Below are 23,532 nucleotides of genomic sequence, written 5' to 3'. Positions count from 1 at the left end.
CTTGTTATTGTTTTCCCATTATGCTCATCTGAACTACTTTGCTCTCACTTTGGAGCTTTTCAGCCAAAAGTATCACAGGAAGAAGAACAACACCCAACAAACTTTAGTTCCTGTGTTGATACCATAGATTTTATTTGTACTAAGAAGTTATGTTGTGGTTCTATAGATAAAACAGCACTTCTCATTTTGCCCAGATACCTTATTGTCTCTTATATTCTACACAAGCTGCATTCTGATACCTCTTCCTTCACTGTTATTTCAGTGAACTAACGGTGCATTTACTTAATTATGGTGTTAAGGAACTCTAAGCTACTATTACACTTAGATAAATAAAATAAAGAAAGAAAGAAAGAAAGAAAGAAAAAATAATCTCGAGCTGTCTTCTTTGTTTTAAGTTTGGTGTCCTGTTCTTATATATCAGCTGTCACACTCCCATCCCCTGTCTCCATGGTCACTTGTCACTTCCGTGTTTTGCAGGTTCCCATTTCGTTTCCATGGTTTCCTTTCCTGTTCCTGTTTATTTCTTGTACCTGTCCCTCATTTAGCCCTCGTTAGTCTCCTGACTTAAACCCTGTGTTTCATCTCTGTCTTCACTGGTCATTTTCCCTCTATCACTCTGTCCTCGGATTTACCTGTTTGTCGTGTTATTCTCCATTTGGTCCTGGTTTGTCTCTGTCGGGTTTTTCTCATTCAGGCTGGTTTCTCTTCTACTTTTGATTTAGTTTCTTCTGGTCCTACTCATTGTTTCCTGGTTCCTCTCATTTCCATCTGTATACTTGTGGTCCTGTCTAGCTTTCCTTATTTCCACTACTTTATTTAGTCTTTTGCCTTTCTGTTCTGTTAGCTATAGTTTATGCTTATGTGTTCTCGGTTGTTCCTACTATTGGTTTTTCCTGTTACCTTTCGGTCAGTGTTTTTGCTGTATTTTGGTTTTGGTTTATGTCTTCATATATGGTTAGTCTGTTCTGTTGTGTTTGGTCATATACTGTATTCTGTTACATTCCCATTTTTGTATATGATTTTGTTATTTTTATTTGTTATACACATCCTTTAGTTAAATTCATCCCACCTGTCTTAGTTATTTTTTCCACTACATACCTCCTTGACTTGAAGTATATGTGTTCCACCCATTACCTCCCTGATTTGTATTCATTGACCTTTTGGCCTCATATGTTACAACAACACTGGCTACTGTGGTTAAACTGAAGATGGAACACACACGTACACACACATGCCCACAGGCGCACACAGAAACACGCACGTCTTCACAGAGTCAACACAAACTCTAAGTGCCTTCCCCAAACAAATTACCACATTGCGACATCAACTAAGATCTGGCCCAAAAACCGTTAGAGATCCAGCACAGACATATGGAGGAATTATGGAAGTAAATGCCACTGACTCACAGCTGCCAAAGCAGACCATGATGGAACTGTCCACTGGCCAATTTCTAAAGCAGGCCAGCCAGGACAGAGGAAAGGACATTTGACACACATCCACATGCACCCTAATGCACTCGGTGTTGTAACTGAACAACTGTAGATCACTGCATGTCAATCTCAGATAGAAAACAAAAATTAAAATCCACATGTATATCTGTGTGGATATGCAGACTGACATAGCCACCAATTCCCAAAGGACACACCCCTTGTAAACATCTACCGCATGTCTGCTATTTGAAGCCAATAGATGTTCATAAAATTTGCCATCTGCCAGTGAGTAAGTTTTAATACTTGTTAATTTAACATGACATTTTGCTAGGAATGCAGGTACGAGCTGGAGGTGCACGTCTCTGTCACAGCTACAAGGTTCCGCGTGACTTCCAGTGGTCAGGCTTAATGGCACTAAACTGGCAGAGTTAATGTGACTGGCAGCAGGCTTAACGGAACATCCCACTGAAAATACACAGTTACATGCAATCCTTTAACAGGCGTGAGGTTCAGAGTAAAGCAGGACAGAGCTCGCCAGGACCTCTGTCATTTGACTCAGAGGTTTACGAAAAAAGAAGGCAATGCCTCACAAAGCTAACAGGTTTACCATTACGTGCATTGCGAGAAAAAGCTATTCAAAAAATGCGACACAAATCCCATGCTAAAAGAGCATGCTCGTGCTGTCACTTCCAGACCATGCTACCTGCCATGCGTAGTGAGGAGGAATTAGCAAATGGAACTAAAGCTGAACAAACGTGTTGGGCCATTGGGGACAAAGTGGATGAGAGAAGAAACCCTGGATTTCCTGCTGCCTGTCCCCATACCGCCTCCATGGAGTGGAGGCACCGGCTAGCGTGATTAGTCTCGAACATGAAGAAATGCCCTCCAAACATAATTACTATGGATCTCAGTGGTGCACCCTCTTGCCGAATTATTGTAATTGTTCAAGCTGTGATCAGCAAAAAGTAAGAAAAGAAATTTGAGTCGTATTCTCTGAGCGTGCGGCTGAGGGGTTTTATTAACATAAGGGCCATGTTCAATTAAGAAGAAAGTGTAAAAGAGGGCTTTGTAAGATTTCTTTCTTTCTCCTCTACATTATGCTCCGTGTAGCTTCTGGGGATTTTCAGGTCAGTGAATTTAGGTTTTAGTACTAAAACAGACTATTAAATGCCAGCTGCTTTCGATTTCCTGTGGTTCATTCTCTTAACGAATCACACGGTGTAATATTAGAGTGTCGGAAAAAGGCAAGCGAAGGCAGAAAACAGGCTTGAATTGACTTCTGTCGGACTGGGCTTGAGTGTGTGAGTTTGAATACTTTGCAAATATTTGTCCCAGACCACTGAAACAGCATGTACACTATTGCTGTCATGGGTAAATTCAACTGACAACTGTTTAGTGTAAAATTAGATTTAATACATGTGTAGAAAAATCCACCAACGTCTAAATAATTCCAGTGTCCCTCAGTGATGTCACTGCAGCCAATGTAGCTACAGCAGGAGTGCATTTATTACCGAGGAGGGAGCACTTGGTCCTAAACCCAGACACACACAGGCTTAAAGGAGAATTGGGCATCACTCGCCAGTATGCTAGCTCGAAGCTTAAAGCTTTTCCAGGGTCCTTCAGAGGTTTTTTTGTGGCTTGCAGACAGCAGAGGAGCAGGCATTTGTAAAATCAAAAACCAAAACAAAACTGAATATCACACACTCAATTCAACTTGTTTGTTTGTTTGTGTGTGTGTGTGTGTGTGTGTGTGTGTGTGTGTGTGTGTGTGTGTGTGTGAGAGTGTTTTCAGGAAAGACCTTGACAATAAACATTCACACACAGCATAAGAGCAAAATTATAGTTGCGTACACACACATACATAAAATCAATGTATAAACACAGATGGCCAAGAATGTAAACCAGAACACAGAAATACACACCTTCAGGCAATGTAAACAAGTATTTAGAGATTCTCTACACACACACACACACACACACACACACACACACACACACACACACAGAGAAAAGGGAAAAAAACAGGACTTTGTACCTGACTACTGGGAAATCATCACCTGGCATTCAACAGTTCTCTAAGCATAATGAACAGGCACTTGGACTTGCCGTCTTGTTTCCAAAGCTGACACTGGTAAACGTTCTGACTGACTTATCTGCTCACTACGGCTATCGACTTGGTCTTGTACCAATTACTCTTTCTTGTTAAAATTTCTCTTTTCAAAAATGGTGAAACGTGTCAGGCACAACTGACCATGGATGCTATACTTATGCAAAACCCCAATATGTACGTGATGTGGTGATTCGGTTTCGGACTGACCCACTGACTGCTGGAGTTACAGTGTAGATGACCAGCTCCAAGTTTTATTTAATTAAATTTTATACATAAATCTCACTGTGATTACACATATAAATAAAGAGAAAAGACAGCATTTTTTACGCTGCATTGCTAAGACAAGAGAGTATGAGAGTATTATAGATTCATCATTATGAAACTGTTTCCTGCAGTGGTATCATTATTCAAAAACCTGACCTTTTTATCTCTGTGACTGATCTACAAAGGTTCAGGCAGGAACTAAGAAATTAGCCAAAGGATCTTATCCCTGTTTTAACCTGAACTGTACCAAACTAAACATGCCTGAAACATGAGGTAACCCTTCTGGTCATAAAATACTCTATTTTTATTTTTTATTTTTTTAAACAGTAAAAACATTTTAGATTCACTCCCTCACCATGAAAAATGCAGAACGACATAATTGAAACATCATCTCTTTATATTTCTCCCTTCAGTGTCTCAATCAGATTTGAGCCGGTGATAAAGCTTTCAGCGGTTGCTGTCAACCCAAACAGGTGTTCGAGCAAAGCCGAATTAACAAGCCATTACAAACCATTAGAGAGTCATTATACAGTTGGGTAGATAAGCATGGCCTGGACCTCTGTTTAGCTCCTGTTTAACCCCCAGCAAAGTCCACCAATACCCTCACTGTTCTTCTCTTTCTCCATAATTATTTGAACATTATCTTTAAATTCAGTTTTAAACAAGAGCATGTTATAAGTCTATAAGCGAACAGAATGAGGTGCAGCATTTAATGAAGAAAGCCGTGTGCTTTCATAAACCCCTGTTAAGCTAATACAGTCACTAAAGTAATTTTGCGCAAAGAGGAGCTTATTTAAAAATGCTAGTGTGATTAACAATTGAAGAAAACTACTACAGAGCAGTTAGCATGATTGCACACCAGGGCTCAGCCTATAAACCACAGGACACAGCATATAAACACCAGGGTACAGAAACACACACATACACACAGACAAAGGCAATCAAGTTAAGATAATGTAGCTAACAATTAATGTAACTAATGTAACTGATACCCATGAGCCAATGATCCTTATTTGCTATTTTTGGGGTTTGCATTGTGCAAAACACAATCAGATGTTAACTGCCTTCTGTGCCAATCCTACTAAAAGGTGACTAAATTGTGCTGTAACATTTACAGCAAGACTGCTGTTCGCTCCAGTTTGATTCTCTGAGCAGAGATGGCACAGAACCCAGGAACAATGCATAGGAAATTAGTTGAGTTACTTGGTGAGCTTGCTAAATTTAGCTGCACCATTTGCTAATGCTAACCCGATTTAAATGTCACTATTTAAATTCATTCACAGAGTGTCAAGAAAAAAAAATGGAAAGACTGCCATTTGCAGGAAACACATTCCTTAGGTTTCATTTGTGATGTTGAGTGTTTGGTCTATGCTCTGGATTCACTAATGATTTCCATGTAAAGCTCTGATAGGTTACGTATCCTTGCTGCTTTCTATATAGGAACATTGGAAACTTGAGGAATGTCAGAAAACCACATCTACTTTCCACACAGCATTTGCAGCTAATAGTGTAGAATATTCAGTGATTAAATTCCCCATGGTGAGAGATGCCAGTAACAGGTCTACACAGACCTATAAAATTGCATTTCAGTGTGATTTCTAAATATCTGCGACTAACAACTCCAAGTCACCACTAGCTGTTATACTCACTTCTCTTACTCTATGATAAAAAAGGATTGCAGACAGGATTAAGTACTAAGTAATTATGCATTTCATATCTCTGCCTGTGTCTGCTAAACCATTGCACCTTGTTTGTAAGCTAATGCTTGTAAAGTAATTTGAGTACAATGTGAAACACTGATGTATACTTTAGTATATACCTGGTGTATGTCAGACTACTTGTAGTAGGATATTACCTATTACCGATTTCCTATGTCTGTCTGTCTGTCTATCTGTCTATCTATCTATCTATCTATCTATCTATCTATCTATCTATCTATCTATCTATCTATCTATCTATCTATCTATCTATCTATCTAGACAGATTCTAATGTGGTACCATATTTTCTATGCATATAGTATTATATTCCTTAGTATCTTTCCATCTACATAATAATCTATCTGTCTTTTGTTCTATGTACACATACTGACATGGTCAGCTGTATGTATGAAGTTTGAGGGCATGTTCAGACCTATGCTTCCACACTGCTGTGGGTCATGTAAGGCAATGGCACGCCACGCCACACCCCAGCCACTTTTTCACATGCATCCACACTCTCAAAATAGCAGTGTATTGGGCAGACTATAGGTGAGATGGGGCTGGCAAATTGTGGGAGGCCTGTCACTAAAGAGCTACTAGGGTGCCAACAAATGAAAGTGGGCGCTTAGTGGCATTTGACTGGAGGAGGAATTTCAGATGGTCAGACACACAGAGCTTAACTGCAGCTGATTAGCTAAGCTCTCACTTCAAAGGATGCTGAATGGTTTTGGCAATGTCAGTTATTCTTTTGACTAATTTGCGCTCATGATGGGTAGTAGTTTTGGCAAACACTTTAGTGATTGTAAGCAAAAAATGAAGGGCCGTGTGTTCTGCTGCTTAAAAAGAGCAGATTTTGGAAAAGAAACAATCACTTTCTGCTGTTGTATCATCAAATACACAAGAGAGGATATATTTTGTTAGGAGTTTGAAGATAAAGTGTGTGCATGTTCCCAGTGGAAACCTGCAGTTCTGGCTAGTATATCACATCTCAGCAAGACTTGTGGTGTTTCTTGTGGGCTGTATCAGCCTCAGGACCACCATCCCTATACTCTCTCTGCTGCTCTAGTCCAGTTGGCACATCCACGAGGCTTTGAAAATGTTTAAATTATTCATCAATGCCTCATAAATCTCTTCCGGAGCTAAAGTCTTTAAGTAAGGAGAAAAAAAATGAAATTGAATAATTTATTCGGGCCAAACAGAGAACTATTTTAAGAATCTGTGGGGTTCTGGATGGGTTTATTTTGCAGTTGTATGTTAAGAAGAGAAAGTGGGTCCAACTAGCTTTCGTGGCAATGCCTGGCAGAGGTGTGAAAATGGCCAAGCCGTTCAAGCACTGCTCAACTTTTGACATGTATTCATGAAAAGCTTTCTTATGATGACAATAATACAAAATGATCTGGCTCCATGGGGAATCCTTGTTAATCACACATGTGCACGCACACACACAAACACACACACACACACACACACACACACACGCACACACACTGTTGACTTCACTATCATATTAAATCTAAATATTACATTTATTTAATTTTAAATATTAAATCATATTAAATTATGGAAACAGAAATCTTGTTAGCTCCTAACAGAGTGAGACACTTATGAGACTTTAAAGCTAATTAATACACATGACCATCATGAAGCTGATGGGTTTTGAATTTAATTTCCTAAACTTGAATGATGGAGGAACATAAAAGCAATGACTTTATATAGATATACCATGTAGTATATAGTATATTACAAGATTAATATGTGTTTGAAGGGAACAGCTGTATTTCAGAAACCTGGCAGGGAGTTTTACCAGCTGTTGACTTCAGTGTCACCCTCATTCATCCAACTGAAGGCAACAGACCATAAAATAATACCACTGGCCACTGCAGTTGAACCCAGCCCTGGGAATTTGGCCTACTGTATCGGCCCTAAATGGCTTAGCCTTTCATCGGCATTCATAGCCATTTTGAAAGCTTTCCTTTATATTTCTGTCAGAGTTTAAAGTGATTATATATTGGACTTCACTCATTTATTTAGATTTTACCTTGGCACTCCACCACACTGCGTTTTAAACTTAAGTGATGAGTACCTGACACTTTTACCAAAAGCGACTTACAATTATGACTGAGTACAGTTTGAGCAATTGACAGTTAAGGGTCTTGCTCAGGGGCCCAACAGTGGAAACAGGGCAGCAGTGGGGCTTAAACTGTCAACTTTCTGTTCACTAGTCGAGTACCTTAACCACTGAGCTACTACTGTCCACTGAGTATAAGTTTAGCGTTCAAAAACTCTAAGATATTTACATTTATATTGGTCAGCTCTATCAGCAGTTTATCTCTTTAATACACAGTCACCCTTCTATGTTGCTCAGTGTTCAGTATTGTCCAGCTGTGTGTTGTTGTATCATTGGTATATGTGCACAAGAGCTTACAAAATGTCTGGAGTTACTGCTAGATGTCCAGTTTTCCAGCATTTGTTGCAGGCCAGTGAGTGGACACCTAGTACTAAACAACTATATCAGTTTTCAAGGCTGAATATGGCAGTTTTAGATTGTCCAAGTTGATCTCATAAATCCTACTGAGTATTAATTTCACCTGGACTGGAGGCCGGACACAAGACCGGAGACAAATAAACAGAAAAGAATCAAGCAGGAAATGAAAATGGTTACATTACAGTGCTGCAGCAGTATCGACAGGGAAGATACTGTGCACACTGACCGCAAAGGATCTGTGAATAAGTATTAAATCTGACTGTTTGTTTGAATATACATTTCTGAGCAATTTTATGCTTTGCTTTCTCTTTACAGTATTATGTGAGTATATTTATAGCTCAATTATATCTCGAAACTTTTAGTTCCCTCAAATGAGGGCCTATAAATGTGATTCCAGTCTGCTAAAGCTGCCAATCCGCACTTCAATCACTTTCATTTCATGTCTAATGCGTTGTATAGAGCCAAATCGAACACAAAAGAGAAAATGTCCAATTACTATCCAATTACTTATGGCCTGTGCAGTAGTTTAGAAACATGTTCTCTTGTTGCATACTGATAAAGGGTAAAAGCCCTGAGAAGCCAAATATGAACACGTGAGGTCACTGAATGGGTCTTTGAGATGTCTTTATGAACTCAAATATTTCTGTCATCACACATAGTTCTGTTCATCAGTGAGGCCACGAATAGTGTAATGAGGATATGGTGCACAGAGACTCTTACAGTTCAATCTAGGAGTGTTTATTTTTCAGATGTATTAGAAAACCTGTACTTGGAACAAAATGTTGCACACGACCAGCACTGGCTAGAAGCAGATGCACTAACCTGCATCATAGCTTACACCCTGATCTATGGTGCAGAGCTGAACATTAATTTTCATGAAATCTTATCTTTGGCCTGAATCAGGCCAGTACATCCAAGATAACTCAGTACATCCAGGATAACTCTTTTCAGACCCGCAGCTCATCGGGAACAAAAAGGGGAAACGCGGACCAATAGCTGAAATGTATCTTCGTGGACTGGAATACCACAAAGTACTTTTGGAGAACTCCACAGACACCCATCAGTAAAACCCTGAGTAATGAGCCCAATTATGAACTCTAATTAGGCCTCTAAATCACCACTCAACATGCAGAATGCAGATTTGATGGACTGAGCGTCAGTTACGAGGAGCTTCTGCCGAACGGGTACTCGTAAAAGAATTTACTGCTGCGGCTGGCAGCCTTTAAGGTGTGTAAATAAATCTGCAGAATATGTGCAGGACAGTCATATTTCCTGCAGTCCCAGAGGGCACATCCATCCGGCAGGGTTCAGCCCCTCTTCAATAGTGCTGAAGGAGCTCATTACACAGTATCATCTGATCAGTCAATAACCATCACTGTAGTCAATGATGCTTACACGATGTCAGCCAGCAAGGAGCTCCAACATCCAGCAGGGTCACAGCATGGCACTGTTAACATTCTCCACATGATTCAGAGGAGCAAGATTTGTTAGAACAGGGAGAACACAGCAAGGAGGGTGCCCCAAGGCTAAAATTTAGGCACTATAATTTTACCCAACTGAGTTTCTAAGCAGAAATTTAAGATAGCTGAAAGAAAAGCATAAGGCATTAGCGTAATGAGGGGGCTTGTGACACTGAAGGAACTAATACTGCAATTTTTTTTATAGGTGTGTGTCTAAGAGATATTTTAAAAAAACAAACATTTTCTTAAGAGAACTGATTGAACAACAGCTTATTTTTCTGTCTGGAATGATACAGAATTTTCAGCCATACCCAGTAGACAGCTGTCAAGAAGTGGCAAAACAGAATTATGCTCTTCTAAACCCAAACAACAGTTTGGGGAGATAGTGGTTTTAACAAAGAGCTCCCCTTCTTCCAACAACTTTTGCCAAGTTAGAAGGTTATACATCCTCATCTCTCTTTGAAAAATGACTGCCCTGCACTGCTGTCACTGGATCTAAGGGGATTTTCTTTTTTTTTGAGCCTACAAAGCCAAGCTAAGGAAAAGGATTGTCGCTTATCTACTTTTCTCAGTACTAAAGAGAAAGGGCACTTCACCTTAACACTTATCCGGTAGCTCAGTCACATATAGCCTAGTGCAAAATGTCAGTCATGGATCTTATTACTGTAGAAGAAACTTCCACTTTTACACATTTGTAAAAGTTGAAATTGACTTTAGATGTTCATCAATTTGGCCTTGACCATGACAGATTACTAAAGCTTGCCTATAAAGAAATGGCCAACTTCTCTTTCAGTTTAACTCCACCTAAATCTTCTGATGGAGACAGGCATCACAAAAGCTGTTTTATTTTCTTCTGAGTCATATGAGGAGGTTAAGCTGGTTCAACATTGTGAATGCAAGAGTCGGGGATGAGACAGGGCTGGTTTTCTAGCTAATGGAGAGGTCAGTATGGAAAGGCCTGCAGTTGCGGCTGAAGCCATCAGTCATTGATTTTGACCATCAGAAGATGCACATATTCCCATTCAGGAGAGAGACAGAAAAGCAATTTCAACAAATAATATTTGCTCCATGCTGCTGTAAATATAAAATGCGACACAGAAGGAACATGAGGGGATCTTCATAACTGGGGTGGCTGCCACTCTGCCACTCTGATGGCAGATGTTGCCGGACACTGGCTATCTACAGCACTAGCTTGTTTTGGTCCCTCGCCACCTCCCTCTCACAGCAACTATTTACTCAAATATGCACGCTCACGGACACATGCATGAATGCACGAACACACACACACACACACACACACACACACACACACACACACACACACATACGCACATATGCACATTCATGTACTCTTAATCAGGCAACTTTCCTACACCTTCACAGCCATTTGAGTTGCCTTGGAAGGGTGCTAGCCATCACACTGTTAGACTGGCAGTTTACATCTCAGGATAAGCAGAAAGAAAACAATATACAAGCAAGCTTTAAATCACACAGGACAATTTACAACTACCTTACAACTAACAAACAACTTATTACTAATTTCTGGAACACAAATGCAATATAAATAATTTAAAAAAATCAACTGACAAAGCTGTCTAGATAAGCTTCTTTGCCATTAAATATATAATACACAGAGAAGGTGATATTTGGTGGACTGCTGTAGGTGCTCATGACGTGGTCAAACACATTTGTAACCAACTTGCGAGAGATCCTTTTATCTCTCTATCCACACTGACTCCTCTATTAATATCGCTCCATGGCCACTGCCTCGCCTCCTCTGACCTGGCTGCATTCCCATAAACACTACTTCGCCTCTCCTGCCCTGGGCTGCATTCCCAGAGTGCCTGGTTGCTTTTAACACCAGAGTTATGCCGTTAGCATCCAGCAAGGGAGGGAGCAGCAGCTGGGGTGACCTCACGGCCAATGAGACTTTAAAAACAAAAGGAACAGAGAGTAGGGAGAGGGAGAGAGACAAGACACAAAGAGAGGGAGAAGAGTGAGGGAAGGAAGAAAGAGTGGGTGAGGAAGTGAGAGAGGCAAAAAGAGACCCTTCTTTTAATTCAATGGATATAACAGAGGAATTGTTTAAAGAGAAACAGGAGAAAGAAACAGCCTAAAGAATATTGTGTGCCCAATTTATTTGTTCTGAACTTAAAAGCACTAAGAATTTTGCCTTCTGACAGCAACATAGTTCCATTTGTTATTGATGCATGAAAACAAACTTTGGACTAATTTGATCTGGTCCTCTGTATTTATTGAAAGCAGTATGCACTCCCATCCCTGTCTTACCCAACAGTTTGAAGTTGGTTTTTAAAGCAAGCAACAGATTAAATTGGTTTTTGAAGTAAGTAAATATGTAACATTTAGGGAGAACTTTCCCCTTAATTATGATTTGAACCTTAGCTGATCCTCTATGTGCAGACTTAATCTCTGTGGAGGGCATTCTGTGCACCAGGTCCGCTGCTTGTGTCCAACCACAATGACCGCGACTGGCCAGTAAGCAGGATTACCGCGGTAGGTGCTCCCAGGTCGTGACCTTGAATAGATTGCATTTATTGTTTGTTTTTGCTCTCCGCTGCTGGAGGTCAATGTTCTCCCCGATGTCGCCACCCCCCGGTCGCGGCCTGAATGCTTTCAGGGTCGAATGACGAACACAGATTCTCTGTCACCTGCTGCGGAATTGGATGATAAAGCGTCTGATGCAGCAAACCCCCAAGCAGCAAAAGCAATGGCTTTCATTAAGTGGGCTCGAAATGAACGGGTGCAGCTTTTCTTGGAGGCTGTGTAGGGGATTTTGGGAACATGTCTTTCAGAAAAGACATTGATCATGCGCAGCTTTTGATTGCTCACTTTGGGGTTTAACTAGCATAGTGTAAACAAGTAATACTGAAGCGAGAGAAGAACAGTTGCTCGAGTCTCCAAACAGCTTGAGAGAAAATGTGAATAGTAATCTCCCCTTTCTCTCTATGTCTCCCTCTATCTCTGCCTGTCCTGCATAGTAAGTGTACTTGGGTCCTGTACCCGATGAGTACCAGCAGGTGTGGGCTTGCATGGACCAAAAATATCTGACCGTGAACTACAGACCTCTTCCCGACAGTCAGTCATGACCAGCTCCTCTCTCATTAAGCGTCCTCCTTGCGGTCACACAGACATGGCCCCCATTAACCTTCAGCAGGTCCACACTAACCCTTTATTAAAGGTAAAGCTAAGTTTGTGCGACAATATTAAGCACATGAAAAGACCAAGGGATTTACCACACAACACACAGAAGCCACAGATTTATTCCTTCCAACATTCTTCTACACAGAGAGAGTGAGGCTGCTGGTCGAAAGAACTGTTTACAGCGTGTTTGGAACGTGCCTGTCACCATAACACACAAATGCATCCAGCCGTCATCCTTAATATGGGGGTTTGCCTTTAGACGTTGCCAAGACCAGAGCTGTCATCACCAGCCATGTCTAACTCTGATTCATCTTCATACTGGATGTCATTCATTCCACTCCTCTCCCTCCTACGCTCTTTATCTACCTCCTCTTTTTCTCCCTTCCTCTCCTCTCCCTTTTCTCCTCTCCTCTCTCTCCTCTTCTCCCCCCTTTTCTCTTCTCCCTTCTCTTCATGTTCTTTGCATGGTGTATCCAAACAATGTCTGTATTTTGCAGTACCTACCAAGTTTTACCCCGCCAGCTCGCATCTGTCGCAGCAGGTCAACCCCACATCTGTCACCTGCTATAGTCATTCCTGAGTGCTGCTCCCATAATTTCTTTGGGGGGTGGGGTGGGGGGTGGTCTAGTCTGAGCAGACTCTCAGCGCCTCAGTCTAGGACAGAGCTACTTAAGTTTCTATGCTGAAGGCTGAAACTTCAGAACAATAAGTGCCAGGGCACTTAAGAAAATTAAGCAAAGCAGACTGAGCAAAAGCAAAAGGGTGTAACAAAAAGAAGGAGAGATGGAAGCAGTGGGGGGAGAAAGCAATTATTAGACAGATAGATAGAGAGAGAGAGAGAGAGAGAGAGAGAGAGAGAGAGAGACACAAAGATAAAGAAAGAGTGAAAATGTCTGTCCTCTGAAATAGCACAAACAACCCAGACAAACTGCGAACAAGGCAAATGACTGCTGAAAGTGAAGGAGTTTTGGGCTTGCAGGCGGAAAATAGCCGTGCTGAGATCAGACACCTCCGGGATACCTCAAAGGGAGCTGCAGGGCAGAATTCTGGGAGAGCGAAATCAGACACGCTCCCACTGAACGAATGGAAGAGGTTGCCCATTGCTTGGTCCAAGAGGTGTTCTCTCTCTCTCTCTCTCTCTCTCTCTCTCTCTCTCTCACACACACACACACACACACACACACACATCTTTCAAGTATGTGTAATGGGTGCCATTTTCCCTGCGACTCTTATGGGAATTCAAGTTTGGACTCAGACAAACAGCCTTTTATTCCCTCTCTCTATCTTCCTCACTTTTACCATGAAGTACAACCCCAAGTACTAAAATCTGTAAATAACAAAGAACAAACATATATGGTCTTGCCTTAGTCATTCATTGGGAATCATGAAAACTATATCTCCTCTTTGGTGTCCTTCATTCTCTCTCTCTTTCTTTCTCTCTCACTCTCTTTCTCACTCAAGCAGACACACACATTCAAATGCACTCTCTCTGATCTTTTGGCTCTTAGATGATTACCTTCAAATGACTCAAGTCTGATGGCCTTGCCCTTTTCATACTATACCTGACTTTTACCTGCCACTGTTTCCTGGATTTCAAAATCCACAAATTAGCCTTTTCAGGCATTAGAGAGACAGTGCGAGAGGGAGATGGATGACAGATGGAAAGATTGAGACGGTATCTCGGTCCATGTCTATTATGCCCTTCCCCCTCTGATAGACTCAGCCCTCACTGACAAATTCTACTGCCAGAGCCTCATTTAAACCTATGGTAACCCTGGCCTTTGGATGGCACTTATCTGTGGGAGATACCAGGGCCAAACAAGGGCCTTCTGACTCATTAGGGCCAAGCGGAGTGGGTCCAGGCAGGGGGAAAAGTGCCTGAGGAGTTATGTGTCAAAACGCCAGAGCCGGAACACCGGCTGAAGACGCAGAGTGCACAGCAACATCTGGAATGTGACGCTGCCCATATGGCGGCTGAAGCTAGCCATGCATGGCCATGCACGAGAGACAGAAAAGCAAGAAGTGTATGGAAAAATAAAGATGAAAGAAAGAAATAAAATAAAAATAAGATGCTGCAAGAGCTGAACTCAGCAGGTTACCAAAGAGTGTTTGATAAGACTTTCACCACATATACTAACAGAAACAAAACATCAGTTGATAAGAAAACAAAATCAGTAATATGTAAACATGAATTATTTTCATCATGTTCAAAAAACCTAACATGGTTTCATATTTCATATTCGTTAAGAATGATGAAATGGTCAAATAACCGTGATTATCTGTATCACTGACATTGCTGCATGACCTGTGATTAAGAAGGACATTTTCTTACAGTCCTCATTAAAATTCATGACATCTTCACCCAGAGCAGTGTAAAATAAAACAATAGAGCTCGTCATTTTTGAAACTGCTTGACACCGCAGTATAGAAAGTTATTTGGGTCAATGTAATAATGGATGTGCCATTTTTGCATGGTGCCAGGTAGAATTACAACAGCCTAGCCGTATTGTAGTGCACCATAAAGCAATATGGGATCTCATCCCTTCCAGCTCTCTCTGAATGGGAGTTCAAGAAGTCCAGCCCGCAAGCACCTACACGATATTAAAGACTTCTGCCCTTAACCTGTCTATTGGATTGGGTCATGGTGTCGGCACCTACATCCCAAAGTCCCGAAGAGTGTAATTAAGTGTTGGATGAGGAAAGGAGAAGACAGGAGGCATAGTGAGGGAGAGGAAGAGGAGGAGGAGACATCCACCTCTTGACAGACAGCACTAAATTACCATGTCGCCCTGAGCTCCTGCGGCCGGAGGCTCTGGGACAGGGACAGAAGGTGACAGCCTGAAGAGAAAGGGGAGACATCTTTAACACTGAGTGTCAGAGCTGTGTCTCCTGGACACGGGCCATGCCTTCTGCTTAATGGGTCGGTGTGATGTCATAAGCCCATGCCACTTGCTTGACAGGAGGGGTTGGGAAATATTCACTGCGAAGGTAACGTAAAAGTGTTCAGCACTTTGGGCCAAAATAAATAATAACACAACAAGCATGCTGGCATCAGGAAAACTGCCTCAGAAGAGCACTATTTTTACTAGTACCTATAAAGACACAGCCAAGTAGCCAACTTACCTTGTCAGTAAACTCGATAATTTGTTAGAGCAAGTCTTCACTAAGATTTAATGAGTTTAAATAGATTTGGCTACTATGTTAAAAAGTGTATTTTGCCAACATAGATTAATTATGTCTGCATCTGTTAAACTGGTGGCAGTTTAGAATACTTTTGATGACAAAGCCTGCCCTGTTTTCATATCGGCATGACTGTCAATTGGCCACAATGCTACTGTGTAAACAGAATGTACTGCTGAATAGGGCCATAAAGGCCCCCACATTCTCACCCCATCTATATGTGTCATGATAACCTCCTCAGCACAGCAACCAACCTCCAAGGTGTAGAACAAACCTCAAGCCAACGCAAGCCAGCGGCCCATGTAATACCAAACAATCCTCTCCTGCACATTTTATAGTTCCAGAGTAAAAGTAAAGAGAGAAAGAGTCCATTCCTGTCTTAGAAGAAAAAGAGAATTTGTGGAGTGATGACGGCATTATTTGTTTGCTGGTATGAACATTTCTGACTGCACAGAGGGTATAAAAGCAATGAGTCTACAACTGTTGCTCACTTACTCAGCTATGTCTTCCACTTTTATCACTCGTATTTTAGTTCCTTCAGCTGCTACATGAAATTCATGGACCTTTGAGAAATATGCAAATGAATAATAATAATGAGCTAAGAAATATGTTAATGGTCTTATCAGTGTGCTAGCACAGATTTATTGAGATTTCAAGATCATGCTAATTTGTCTCTGTTAGGTTGTTCATCCACTGTTAGCTTTTAGTGTTATTGGAAGAAGAGCTCCTTCAAACAGGGCACGTGAAAACACTCTGGGTCGTGCTTTAATGTCTGTCATAACTAAACAACTCAGAAAGCAGTAGCAACCTGTCTTATCTCCAGCAGAATGTCACACCATTCTTCTTCATTATGACTGGTAGCTGTAAAAAAGTGACTGCTGAGGCACTGTACACTGTTCAGGCAAACATTATTACCACATGCCATTATAGTATTATTATTATTTTTCAATTTCGATTTACCTGCTAGATTGCCTGGGTAGAGTGTAATTAATATCAATGGTGTTAACTTGCTGCCTATGGAACAGCTTTACAAGGATCAGCCAATATAATGGAACTGACATAGTTGGGAGGGGTTGCAAAAAAAATCGAGCCAAGATTTTAGCACCGCATCCCACACTTACCTCAGTGAGATTTTCACTGAGATGACCCAACGGCTTTCCAGCAGGTGCCCAGTGAAAGCAGACTGGGAGGGTGGGGAGGCTAACAGTTTTAACAGCGTTATGGCCTCAAGGATCAAGCGCATCTGCAATGTGCATATGGGCACCTGTATTTAGACCTGCAAAGTAAAGTTTTATTACTTTACATTTATTACCTTATTACTTTTTTATTCAGGCAATTGAAGGAGTAAGACTAAAAGTGAAACCAAATTTAGGGAGATTGTGTTTAGGAAATCATCCAAATAAACAAAAACCTAAATACGACATGAATTTCAGATTAAATTACCGTTACCTGTAAAATCAAATAATAGCATACTTGTCAACGAATGTATTGTTTAGTTTAGTAAGCAATTATCTTTTTCTAAAATACATACACAAAGGGAATGTTTTTAGATATGTATTTTTGTGAGTGCCTAATCTGTAGTTGTGGCACTTAAAGAAGTACAATAATATATAAAGCTCAGCTGTGTTTTATTTTTGCAAACTTCCCTGGCTGAACTCAAAAGAACTCACTGAAGTGCAATGACAAAGAGGATTAGAGCATACCGCACATGCCAGAAATGATGCCCAAAATACCCTCAAGCTCTGCCCATCAAAATACCCCTTAAGTACAGTAATAGAAGTGGGATAAATAGTTCAAGTGCCTCCAAAAATAACAGGGTGCCATAGTTAAGGAGTATGGGGGGGGGGTTGTTAGGGTTCAGTTGCTCAACTTGTTGTGACATTAAACAGAGACATGGTTGCCTGGAGTCTAAAGAGTGTCAGAAGAGGAGTGGGTGAATACAGCCTCACCACAGGAAGAAAGTCATGCGTTATTTTTCCAGAATAAAGGTCCATAATGTGCTGCTTTCATCTTGTGCATCACTGAGACCACCGAAACCTTTCTGAAAGGACATTGCCAACTGTACATCAAGGGATGGTGAGATTATCCCTTACGGATTAACGACTGCCTATCTATCCCACTGAAAATGGGATAGATGGGTGGGCATACTGCTTGCTGATACACAAGATGTGAACTCAGGAACTATGCAGCTGATAACGCCAGCATTCTCTGTAGTGAGTCCTCCGGAGGAATATGCAATTAACCATGCCCCCTCCCCCCATCTCCATTTATAAATGAGGGCACACGCTTCTAGGCTGGCAGGTTTGAGCAGTGGCATGTCCTCCAGAGCCAGACAGACAGACAGACAAACAGAGAGAGACATACAGAGAAAGAGAGTGAGAGATAAGGTGTGGTCAGTGAGAGAGGTACAGTCAAGATAGAGCTTAAAAAATAAATAAATAAATAAATAAATAAATAAATAAATACATACATACATACATACATACATACATACATACATACATACATACATATATATATATATATATATATATATATATATGTATATATATATATATATATATATATATATATATAGAGAGAGAGAGAGAGAGAGAGAGAGAGAGATAAGAACTTGGTGTTCTCCTTTTCTCCTGTTTTTGCCAGTCTTTCAGTCTTTCAAGTACAACAAACAAACCGATCCTGGCGCCGTGAAGACGAGCGCTTGGCGTACCTTGAAAATGACACCATTAAAAGTCCAGATTGCTGTCACACACTCCCACTGTTTTGTACACAGGTGGAGTTGTGGAGGCAAATGAATTTTTCATGACAATTTTGAAAGATAAGTACACACTACACTGACAGTAATGTATTTCTTAAAGGGAATCTGTCAGATATTGTAGCAAATTTGAACATCCTTTTCTAATGTCTTTTCTGTGTCAGTGTACTATTTTGATTGATTGCTTGGGGAGAATTTTTGTGCTCTTAGGTTGGTAAGTTCAGATCAAATCCTGTGTTAGAGATGAATCCCGAGCACATATTTATGGAAATATTTATTCAAATAAACATAAAAAGCCTCCATTTAGTAATCACTATATTTCCAAAATTATCATATCTTGCATCAATACTTGCATGAGTAACCAACCATAATATCAGTGTGATGGTGGGTCGTGGGTGTCGGGGAGTGGTTTCCTTGTGTTTAGTAATTTAATTATTTGCATCGATTTCTCTTCCACTGGGCTGTGTTTTCAGTTCATTAAGACTTATTAAGACTCATTAATAAACATTCAGTGTGGATAAGATGGGCAGGACTCAGCACCTTCCTCTGATTGGTCATTAACCTTAGAGGAGGTAGAAAGAGATCATAAATGCCCATGCAATACGACACATCCAAGGACCACTGACATGGACAGAGCTTCCTGCTACTTCCGTAGGAATGGGTCATAAGCGGTCAGGCACAAGGTGGGAGGGGGCTTTCTGTAGCAAGCAATACATTGCCATGCTGCCGTGTTTCCTTTCACTACCGGACACCTCACAGATCACTGAAAGAGAAAGAAAGTAATAGTTCAGAACCGATTGTAAGTGCCACACAAGGTAAACGCCATGATGCTTCACAATCTTTACAGAACAGACCCACAAACTTTATCCAAGAGGTTTAAAGCAAAGGTCTGTCTCACATTTAAGGGAGGAGTTTAAAGCCAGATCACTGCAAGCCATATAACAAAACATATACTCTAGGCCCAATTGGGTTAGATTCACTGATCCTTATAAAATATTAAGTAAAGTTGAAAAATGTGAGACAAATCAGACATTTCACAACTCAGTGATTATATTGCAATATTTGTGCATCCTTAATCTAACCACACACACACACACACACACACACACACACACACACACACACACACACACACACACACACACACACACACACACACACACACACACACACACACACACACACACACACACACACACACACACACACCATGTACTAGTGAAGACTGAAAGGTAGAACCACCCCCAAATTACACCATAAGTCTCCATTATCTCCAGCAGCTGGTTTCTCCTAATGCCCAGATGTCAACTGCTGTCACCATACCTGCAGGACATGATGTGCAGTGGAGTTGCTACCCTGACTGATCTTGCTCACTTTTGTCAAGCTGTGGCTACCTCACCCAATGCTCACCCATGGTCTGCATGAATCCTCATGTCAGCGAGCCCATCATGGAGTCTGGCAGGGCTCGGGAACAGAAGAAAGATGATGCAAATATGTTCCCAGGGCCCATGCTGTATCCCAAAGGATGTCCTCTCTCAGTCCTGCAAACTCTTCTATCCCTCCCTCTCCTTTGTCAGGCAAAGCCTGCGCCCGCTGCTACAGGCTGGTAGGCTGTCCATCTGTTTAATAGCTCCACCCCTCTTTGTAATGGTGTTGACCTTAGCAATGGGTTTTGGGGAAAACCAACCCTATATGGGGTGGCTGATGAAGGTGAGAGACAAAGACAGAGAGAGAAAGAGTGACAGAGAGAGACAGGGAGAGATATTCAAACAGAAAGAGAGAGAGGGGGAGTATGAGAGTGAGAATAAAGAGATAGAAAGGTGGGTTAGTAGGATAGACGTGCCTGTAGGGCTTCACATGTTGTCATTTTCCCTTTAATAACTTTTTGGTGTGTTGATAATTGCCATTTGTGGCATCGTTTTCTGTTTACAGTTCTTGAAGTTCTGGTTCTACAAGGCAGACGTCTAAGGCAAGTACAAGTACCCGGAAGCTTACTACATGTATTATTGCTTGTCAGTTAAAGAAAGTAAAATAAGGTTGCACTTGTCTTGGGTTTGGATTGAACTTAATTGGTCGAGTTCTACAACTTCTACCAATTAGGGCAGTAATTTCTGAGAAAGTAAATTTACTTTTATAGCAGGTCATAATATAGATATTCTCACAATGTAGAGGTCTAATGACCAAAATGACAAAATATGCTCCAATTGTTCCAAAAGCTAAATCACATTTTCATATTTCATGGGTTCTTCTCTCATTGCAAATATTGTATGCATGTTATCATGAGCACAAGTTCTCATTTACTAGTGTGTACCCATATAAATAGGAGAAGGGAAAGAAAAGAAGCAAACCTTCAAAAATCAATGTGCTGTGATATCAACGGGTCCTTTATTAGACTGGCATGTTTCCACAAACATATTGCCTTCCTTTTCAATGCAACATGGGTAAACGCCTGTCACATAAAGAATTCACGGAAATAGACGCGTCCCGATTCAGAGTCACACATCAGCTCATGAAGAAAAATGGACATCGCTCCAATTTCATCTCCGCTAACTTGCTCTATGTGATTTATTAGGACACTGGTGGGCACGTGCCGCTGGAATCATGCATGGTAAATCAGTTCAGATTAAATCGAAGTGCCATTCCCACTTGTCTACATATATTTCTCTCTAATCTTTAAATTTCCCAGAAGGACCAAGTAGAGCACCTCTGTATTTCTATCAGTGCTATGATAGCCAGAGTCTTAACACCTGTTTCCATGTTCTCAGGCAACAGTATCTGTCTGCACACTGCAGACCAGTGGGCTTTCATATATAGAATGCAAATTGTAAATAAAGTTCATGCATCAAAATATAGGCATGCCTTTTACTCTGTGACGCTGTATGGATAATTCATGTTTGGACTCAAAAACATGTCCATTCCATCTGTAGTCTGCAGACAGACCTAGCTCTTCTCAGATGAGTCATAATCTTGGGACAGTTACTCAGTGAGGGGTGGGCACACTGAGTGTACCATTGTGGGTTGCCCCATCAGGTTAGCAGCTTACACCAGTGATAGATATAAAGAAATATATTGGTCGGCCCCAGCTCTATGGTTTTTCAGAAGCAAACAACAATTATCTGGAATGTGTTTTTTTTTTAACCCTAAACACTCTCTCTCTCTCTCTCTCTCTCTCTCTCTCTCTCTCTCTCTCTCTCTCTCTCTCTCTCTCTCTCTCTCTCTCTCTCTCTCTCTCTCTCTCTCTCTCTCTCTCTCTCTCTCTCTCTCTCTCTCTCACACACACACACACACACACACACACACACACACACACACAAAGATAGAGATTTCTGGGAACCACTGAACTGTTCCACTTGTGATTACTTTGCTAACGTTGTGATTAGCAACACTAATGAAGTCAAGTTTGAGCAGACTGAAATTAATTAACTTAGTGTATGTTGCACAAGGAAGTCATCTTGCTGCTGTTGCCTCTTCTTTTCATGACATTAATAGCTGCTAATGACTTAAACATGAAATAGTTGAATTGGGAAATGACATCTTCCCACCACAAGGCAAACCATATTTCATTACCGACTATTGCTTCGTATTTGATAGATCCTGCTGCTACTTTCATACTGGTTGATACATTTTCCAGAATGCTACAGTGATAGAATGAAAAGGTTCACTGTTTGAAACCACTTCAAATTAGTTTTATTCACATTTAGCATAAACTTGCTTTTTTGTCCATTTGACTGATTTCATTCTTAAATTTGTTCACATTAAAATATTGAACATATTGCAGATCTAACCAGACTGCTTAGTCATGCCTTGATTCAATGGCGTAATTGATTTTTAAAGGCCAGATTCCACCTCAGTCTCTTATTGAGCTGGAATCTCTCGCCATACAGGCCTGCTCTTCCAATTTCTCAAATCCAATTTCTGGTGCTAAATTCTGCAATCACTTGTAGTTAACTGAACTGTTACTATAAATGATGGTAGGTGAAAGGTGACAGGAGAGTAGAATATCTGTAGGACATGGGCCTTGATAGCTGTGATTTGATTACCTGTGCTCTAGGACCAATTAACTACCAGTAATGAGTAAATCCTGGACAGGATTTTGGATTCAAGATGTGGCACTAAAGAGCTAAAGACCTCTGCTAGGAGGGCCATTGGGGTTTAGAACTGCATCATTTTATACAGGCAAGGATTGTGGCTTTTTCTCACTATGGCCCTGGGGACTCATTTGGAGGTGACACCAAGTATGTGGCACACAATATTGCAGGACCTTGAGCCAACAGTGCATGACAGGTAATTCCATTACTCTGTGGAAGGGGTCGAAGGTTGCATGGCGATCAATACAACACACTGAAATCCAGAGCTTAGTGTTTGAGTAGCTACAAGACAAGAAAAAAAAAAAATCCATTGTGTTTCCATCAGAGTGTGTGGCTTTGCTACTTGTCAGAGATCTGCCGGACACAGATAAGCATTAGGAGATCATAAAGTAGAAGAGAATATGGAATCACAAAAGTAGGCTTCATGTTCAACCTCCATGTTTGTGTGTGTGTGTGTCAGTGAGCAGTAAGGCAATATTTGGGAGTTCTCATAAAATGGGCCTAAAAATAACCATTGCACATTCTGTCTTAATAAGATTTGCCATTCAGCTGCCAGAGTAAGACATCTGGGGTACGATCTTTTTGTCCAAACAAATAAGTTCTGCCGATTCTTTAATTAACAAAAATCTTACATCTCCACGGATGTGATTCGCAGAAGGGGAAAAGATGGCACAATTTTGAATTCTGTGACTTCAGAGCAGGGGAAAAAAAGAAGAAAAAAATACTGTTTGGCATAGCGGCATTGGTGATGGAACACACAGCTAAACCCACAAAAAACTCAACATATGGGATCCCTCAAAATGAATACAGAGAAGCTTATTCACAATGGCTATAATAGCAGCGAGAGGACTATCACAAATGATCCTGTTTGTCCAGTCAACCTAGCTATACTGTTAA

At 41.0% G+C, this 23,532-nt stretch overlaps 1 protein-coding gene across 21 annotated transcripts in view; it reads right to left on the bottom strand.

The window, feature by feature from the left end:
• LOC113579187 (receptor tyrosine-protein kinase erbB-4) overlaps window positions 1-23,532 on the bottom strand; it is a 165,432-nt gene that overhangs the window by 124,739 nt on the left and 17,161 nt on the right. The window contains exons 2-3 of one of the 21 annotated variants that reach the window (XM_081700984.1): window positions 19,958-20,248; window positions 19,174-19,310 (exon numbers count right to left, since the gene is read on the bottom strand). The exons of 17 other annotated variants lie outside the window; for them this stretch is intronic. The gene's annotated coding sequence lies outside the window, so the exon portion shown is untranslated. Of the gene's footprint in view, window positions 1-16,284; window positions 16,550-19,173; window positions 19,311-19,957; window positions 20,249-23,532 lie in introns of those variants that run through there. 3 more of the 21 variants (XM_081700976.1, XM_081700978.1, XM_081700989.1) reach the window with 3 other exon arrangements.

The sequence above is a fragment of the Electrophorus electricus genome, chromosome 18 (assembly GCF_041902795.1).
Source record: "Electrophorus electricus isolate QZ-2024a chromosome 18, ASM4190279v1, whole genome shotgun sequence".
NCBI lineage: Eukaryota > Metazoa > Chordata > Actinopteri > Gymnotiformes > Gymnotidae > Electrophorus > Electrophorus electricus.
Note: the sequence above shows the minus strand (reverse complement) of the source record. Positions and strands in the feature narration are given on the sequence as shown.